Source organism: Taudactylus pleione, unplaced genomic scaffold (assembly GCF_031769625.1).
Source record: "Taudactylus pleione unplaced genomic scaffold, aTauple2 ptg000173l, whole genome shotgun sequence".
NCBI lineage: Eukaryota > Metazoa > Chordata > Amphibia > Anura > Myobatrachidae > Taudactylus > Taudactylus pleione.
Window position 1 is genome coordinate 3,606,185 of NW_028284575.1, and position 7,572 is coordinate 3,613,756.

Sequence of the window (7,572 nt, forward strand, 5' to 3'; positions counted from 1 at the left end):
TACTGGCCGCATAGTGCAGATAATAAGCACACACCGCATGTACATATCACTTACTGGCCGGATAGTGCAGATAATAAGCACACACCGCATATACATATCACTTACTGGCCGGATAGTGCACATAATAAGCTCACACCGCATGCACATATCACTTACTGGCCGGATAGTGCAGATAATAAGCACACAACGCATGCACATATCACTTACTGGCCAGATAGTGCAGATAATAAGCACACACCGCATGCACATATCACTTACTGGCCGGATAGTGCACATAATAAGCACACAGCACAGGCACATATCACCTACTGGCCGCATAGTGCACATAATAAGCACACACCGCATGGACATATCACTTACTGGCCGGATAGTGCACATAATAAGCACACAGCACAGGCACATATCACTTACTGGCCGCATAGTGCACATAATAAGCACACACCGTATGGACATATCACTTACTGGCCGCATAGTGCACATAATAAGCACACACCGCATGCACATATCACTTACTGGCCGGATAGTGCAGATAATAAGCACACACCGCATGCACAAATCACTTACTGGCAAGATAGTGCAGATAATAAGCACACACCGCATGCACATATCACTTACTGGCCGCATAGTGCACATAATAAGCACCCACCGCATGCACATGTCACTTACTGGCCGCATAGTGCAGATAATAAGCACACACCGCATGCACATGTCACTTACTGGCCGCATAGTGCAGATAATAAGCTCACACCGCATGGACATATCACTTACTGGCCGCATAGTGCACATAATAAGCACACACCGCATGCACATATCACTTACTGGCCGGATAGTGCAGATAATAAGCACACACCGCATGCACATATCACTTACTGGCCAGATAGTGTAGATAATAAGCACCCACCGCATGCACATATCACTTACTGGCCGCATAGTGCACATAATAAGCACCCACCGCATGCACATGTCACTTACTGGCCGCATAGTGCAGATAATAAGCACACACCGCATGCACATGTCACTTACTGGCCGCATAGTGCAGATAACAAGCTCACACCGCATGCACATATCACTTACTGGCCGGATAGTGCAGATAATAAGCACACAACGCATGCACATATCACTTACTTGCCGGATAGTGCAGATAATAAGCACACAACGCATGCACATATCACTTACTGGCCGCATAGTGCAGATTATAAGCACACACCGCATGTACATGTCACTTACTGGCCGGATAGTGCAGATAATAAGCACACACCACATGCACATATCACTTACTGGCCGGATAGTGCAGATAATAAGCACACACCGCATGCACATATCACTTACTGGCCGGATAGTGCAGATAATAAGCACACACCGCATGCATATATCACTTACTGGCCGGATAGTGCACATAATAAGCACACAGCACAGGCACATATCACTTACTGGCCGCATAGTGCACATAATAAGCACACACCACATGCACATATCACTTACTGGCCCAGATAGTGCACATAATAAGCACACAGCACAGGCACATATCACTTACTGGCCGTATAGTGCATATAATAAGCACACACCGCATGCACATATCACTTACTAGCCGCATAGTGCATGTAATAAGCACACACCGCATGCACATATCACTTACTGGCCGGATAGTGCAGATAATAAGCACACACCGCATGTACATATCACTTACTGGCCGGATAGTGCATATAATAAGCACACTCCGCATGCACATATCACTTACTAGCCGCATAGTGCATATAATAAGCATACAGCGCATGCACATATCACTTACTGGCCGCATAGTGCATATAATAAGCACACACCGCATGCACATATCACTTACTGGCTGGATGGTGCAGATAAAAAGCACACACCGCATGCACATATCACTTACTGGCCGGATAGTGCATATAATAAGCACACACCGCATGTACATATCACTTACTAGCCGCATAGTGCATATAATAAGCACACACCGCATGCACATATCACTTACAGGCCGGATGGTGCAGATAATAAGCACACACTGCATGCACATATCACTTACTGGCCAGATAGTGCAGATAATAAGCACACACCGCATGTACATATCACTTACTGGCCGGATAGTGCAGATAATAAGCACACACCGCATGTACATATCACTTACTGGCCGCATAGTGCAGATATTAAGCACACACCGTATGCACATATCACTTACTGGCCGGATGGTGCAGATAATAAGCACACACCGCATGCACATGTCACTTACTGGCCGGATAGTGCAGATAATAAGCACACACCGCATGCACATGTCACTTACTGGCCGCATAGTGCAGATAATAAGCACACACCGCATGCACATATAACTTACTGGCCGGATAGTGCAGATAATAAGCACACACCGCATGCACATGTCACTTACTGGCCGGATAGTGCAGATAATAAGCACACACCACATGCACATGTCACTTACTGGCCGCATAGTGCAGATAATAAGCGCACACCGTATGTACATATCACTTACTGGCCGGATAGTGCAGATAATAAGCACACACCGCATGCACATATCACTTACTGGCCGGATAGTGCAGATAATAAGCGCACACCGCATGCACATGTCACTTACTGGCCGCATAGTGCAGATAATAAGCGCACACCGTATGTACATATCACTTACTGGCCGGATAGTGCAGATAATAAGCACACACCGCATGCACATATCACTTACTGGCCGCATAGTGCAGATAATAAGCACACACCGCATGCACATATCACTTACTGGCCGGATAGTGCAGATAATAAGCACACACCGCATGCACATATCACTTACTGGCCGCATAGTGCAGATAATAAGCACACACCGCATGCACATATCACTTACTGGCCGCATAGTGCAGATAATAAGCTCACACCGCATGGACATATCACTTACTGGCCGCACAGTGCACATAATAAGCACACACCGCATGCACATATCACTTACTGGCCGGATAGTGCAGATAATAAGCACACACCGCATGCACATATCACTTACTGGCCAGATAGTGCAGATAATAAGCACACACCGCATGCACATATCACTTACTGGCCGCATAGTGCACATAATAAGCACCCACCGCATGCACATGTCACTTACTGGCCGCATAGTGCAGATAATAAGCACACACCGCATGCACATGTCACTTACTGGCCGCATAGTGCAGATAACAAGCTCACACCGCATGCACATATCACTTACTGGCCGGATAGTGCAGATAATAAGCACACAACGCATGCACATATCACTTACTTGCCGGATAGTGGAGATAATAAGCACACAACGCATGCACATATCACTTACTGGCCGCATAGTGTAGATAATAAGCACACACCGCATGTACATGTCACTTACTTGCCGCATAGTGCACATAATAAGCACACACCGCATGCACATGTCACTTACTGGCCGGATAGTGCAGATAATAAGCACACACCACATGCACATATCACTTACTGGCAGGATAGTGCAGATAATAAGCACACACCGCATGCACATATCACTTACTGGCCGGATAGTGCAGATAATAAGCACACACCGCATGCACATATCACTTACTGGCCGGATAGTGCACATAATAAGCACACAGCACAGGCACATATCACTTACTGGCCGCATAGTGCACATAATAAGCACACACCACATGCACATATCACTTACTGGCCCAGATAGTGCACATAATAAGCACACACCGCATGCACATATCACTTACTGGCCGGATAGTGCACATAATAAGCACACACCGCATGCACATGTCACTTACTGGCCGCATAGTGCAGATAATAAGCACACACCGCTTGCACATATCACTTACTGGCCGGATAGTGCAGATAATAAGCACACACCGCATGCACATATCACTTACTGGCCGGATAGTGCAGATAATAAGCACACACCGCATGCACATATCACTTACTGGCCGGATAGTGCACATAATAAGCACACACCGCATGCACATATCAGTTCCTGGCCGCATAGTTCAGATAATAAGCACACACCGCAAGTACATATCACTTACTGGCCGCATAGTGCACAAAATAAGCACACACCACATGTACATATCCCTTACTAGCCGCATAGTGCATATAATAAGCACACACCGCATGCACATATCTCTTACTGGCCGGATAGTGCAGATAATAAGCACACACCGCATGTACATATCACTTACTGGCCGTATAGTGCATATAATAAGCACACACCGCATGCACATATCACTTACTAGCCGCATAGTGCATATAATAAGCACACACCGCATGCACATATCACTTACTGGCCGGATAGTGCAGATAATAAGCACACACCGCATGTACATATCACTTACTGGCCGGATAGTGCATATAATAAGCACACACCGCATGCACATATCACTTACTAGCCGCATAGTGCATATAATGAGCATACACCGCATGCACATATCACTTACTGGCCGCATAGTGCATATAATAAGCACACACCGCATGCACATATCACTTACTGGCCGGATGGTGCAGATAATAAGCACACACCGCATGCACATATCACTTACTGGCCGGATAGTGCATATAATAAGCACACACCGCATGTACATATCACTTACTAGCCGCATAGTGCATATAATAAGCACACACCGCATGCACATATCACTTACTGGCCGGATGGTGCAGAAAATAAGCACACACCGCATGCACATATCACTTACTGGCCGGATAGTGCAGATAATAAGCACACACCGCATGTACATATCACTTACTGGCCGGATAGTGCAGATAATAAGCACACACCGCATGTACATATCACTTACTGGCCGCATAGTGCAGATATTAAGCACACACCGTATGCACATATCACTTACTGGCCGGATGGTGCAGATAATAAGCACACACCGCATGCACATATCACTTACTGGCCGGATAGTGCAGATAATAAGCACACACCGCATGCACATGTCACTTACTGGTCGCATAGTGCAGATAATAAGCACACACCGCATGCACATATAACTTACTGGCCGGATAGTGCAGATAATAAGCACACACCGCATGCACATGTCACTTACTGGCCGCATAGTGCAGATAATAAGCGCACACCGTATGTACATATCACTTACTGGCCGTATAGTGCAGATAATAAGCACACACCGCATGCACATATCAGTTACTGGCCGGATAGTGCAGATAATAAGCGCACACCGCATGCATATGTCACTTACTGGCCGCATAGTGCAGATAATAAGCGCACACCGTATGTACATATCACTTACTGGCCGGATAGTGCAGATAATAAGCACACACCGCATGCACATATCACTTACTGGCCAGATAGTGCAGATAATAAGCACACACCGCATGTACATATCACTTACTGGCCGCATAGTGCAGATAATAAGCACACACCGCATGCACATATCACTTACTGGCCGGATAGTGCAGATAATAAGCACACACCGCATGCACATATCACTTACTGGCCGCATAGTGCAGATAATAAGCACACACCGCATGCACTTATCACTTACTAGCCGGATAGTGCAGATAATAAGCACACACCGCATGCACATGTCACTTACTGGCCGCATAGTGCAGATAATAAGCACACTCCGCATGCACATATCACTTACTAGACAGATAGTGCAGATAATAAGCACACACCGCTTGTACCTATTACTTACTGGCCGCATAGTGCACATAATATGCACACACCGCATGCACATGTCACTTACTGGCCGCATAGTGCAGATAATAAGCACACACCGCATGCACATGTCACTTACTGGCCGCATAGTGCAGATAATAAGGTCACACCGCATGCACATATCACTTACTGGCCGGATAGTGCAGATAATAAGCACACACCGCATGCACATATCACTTACTGGCCGGATAGTGCAGATAATAAGCACACACCGCATGCACATATCACTTACTGGCCGGATAGTGCAGATAATAAGCACATATCACTTACTGGCCGCATAGTGCAGATAATAAGCACACACCGCATGCACCTATCACTTACTGGCCGCATAGTGCACATAATAAGCACACACACCGCATGCACATATCACTTACTGGCCGCATGGTGCTCATAATAAGCACACACCTCATGTACATATCACTTACTGGCCGGATAGTGCACATAATAAGCACACACCGCATGTACATATCACTTACTGGCCGCATAGTGCAGATAATAAGCACGCACTGCATGCACATATCACTTACTGGCCGCTAAGTGCAGATAATAAGCACACACCGCATGCACATATCACTTACTGGCCGCATAGTGCAGATAATAAGCACACACCGCATGCACATATCACTTACTGGCCGCATGGTGCACAGAATAAGCACACACCGCATGTACATATCACTTACTGGCCGCATAGTGCAGATAATAAGCACACACCGCATGCACATATCACTTACTGGCCGCTAAGTGCAGATAATAAGCACACACCGCATGCACATATCACTTACTGACCGCATAGTGCAGATAATAAGCACACACCGCATGCACATATCACTTACTGGCAGCATAGTGCAGATAATAAGCACACACCGCATGTACATATCACTTACTAGCTGGATAGTGCAGATAATAAGCACACACCGCATGCACATATCACTTACTGGCCGGATAGTGCAGATAATAAGCACACACCGCATGTACATATCACTTACTGGCCGCATAGTGCAGATAATAAGCACAAACCGCATGTACATATCACTTACTGGCCGGATAGTGCACATAATAAGCACATACCGCATGGACATATCACTTACTGGCCTCATAGTGCAGATAATAAGCACACACCGCATGCACATATCACTTACTGGCCGCATAGTGCAGATAATAAGCACACACCGCATGTACATATCACTTACTGGCCGGATAGTGCAGATAATAAGCACACACCGCATGTACATATCACTTACTGGCCGGATAGTGCAGATTATAAGCACACACCGCATGTACATATCACTTACTGGCCGCATAGTGCAGATAATAAGCACACACCGCATGTACATATCACTTACTGGCCGGATAGTGCACATAATAAGCACACACCACATGCACATATCACTTACTGGCCGGATAGTGCAGATAATAAGCACACACCGCATCCACATATCACTTACTGGCCGGATAGTGCAGATAATAAGCACACACCGCATGCACATAATACTTACTGGCCGCATAGTCCAGATAATAAGCACACACCGCATGCACATATCACTTACTGGCCGCATAGTGCAGATAATAAGCACACACCGCATGTACATATCACTTACTGGCCGGATAGTGCAGATAATAAGCACACACCGCATGTACATATCACTTACTGGCCGGATAGTGCACATAATAAGCTCACACCGCATGCACATATCACTTACTGGCCGGATAGTGCAGATAATAAGCACACACCGCATGCACATATCACTTACTGGCCGCATAGTGCAGATAATAAGCACAAACCGCATCCACATATTACTTACTGGCCGCATAGTGCAGATAATAAGCACACAACGCATGCACATATCACTTACTGGCGGGATAGTGCAGATAATAAGCACACA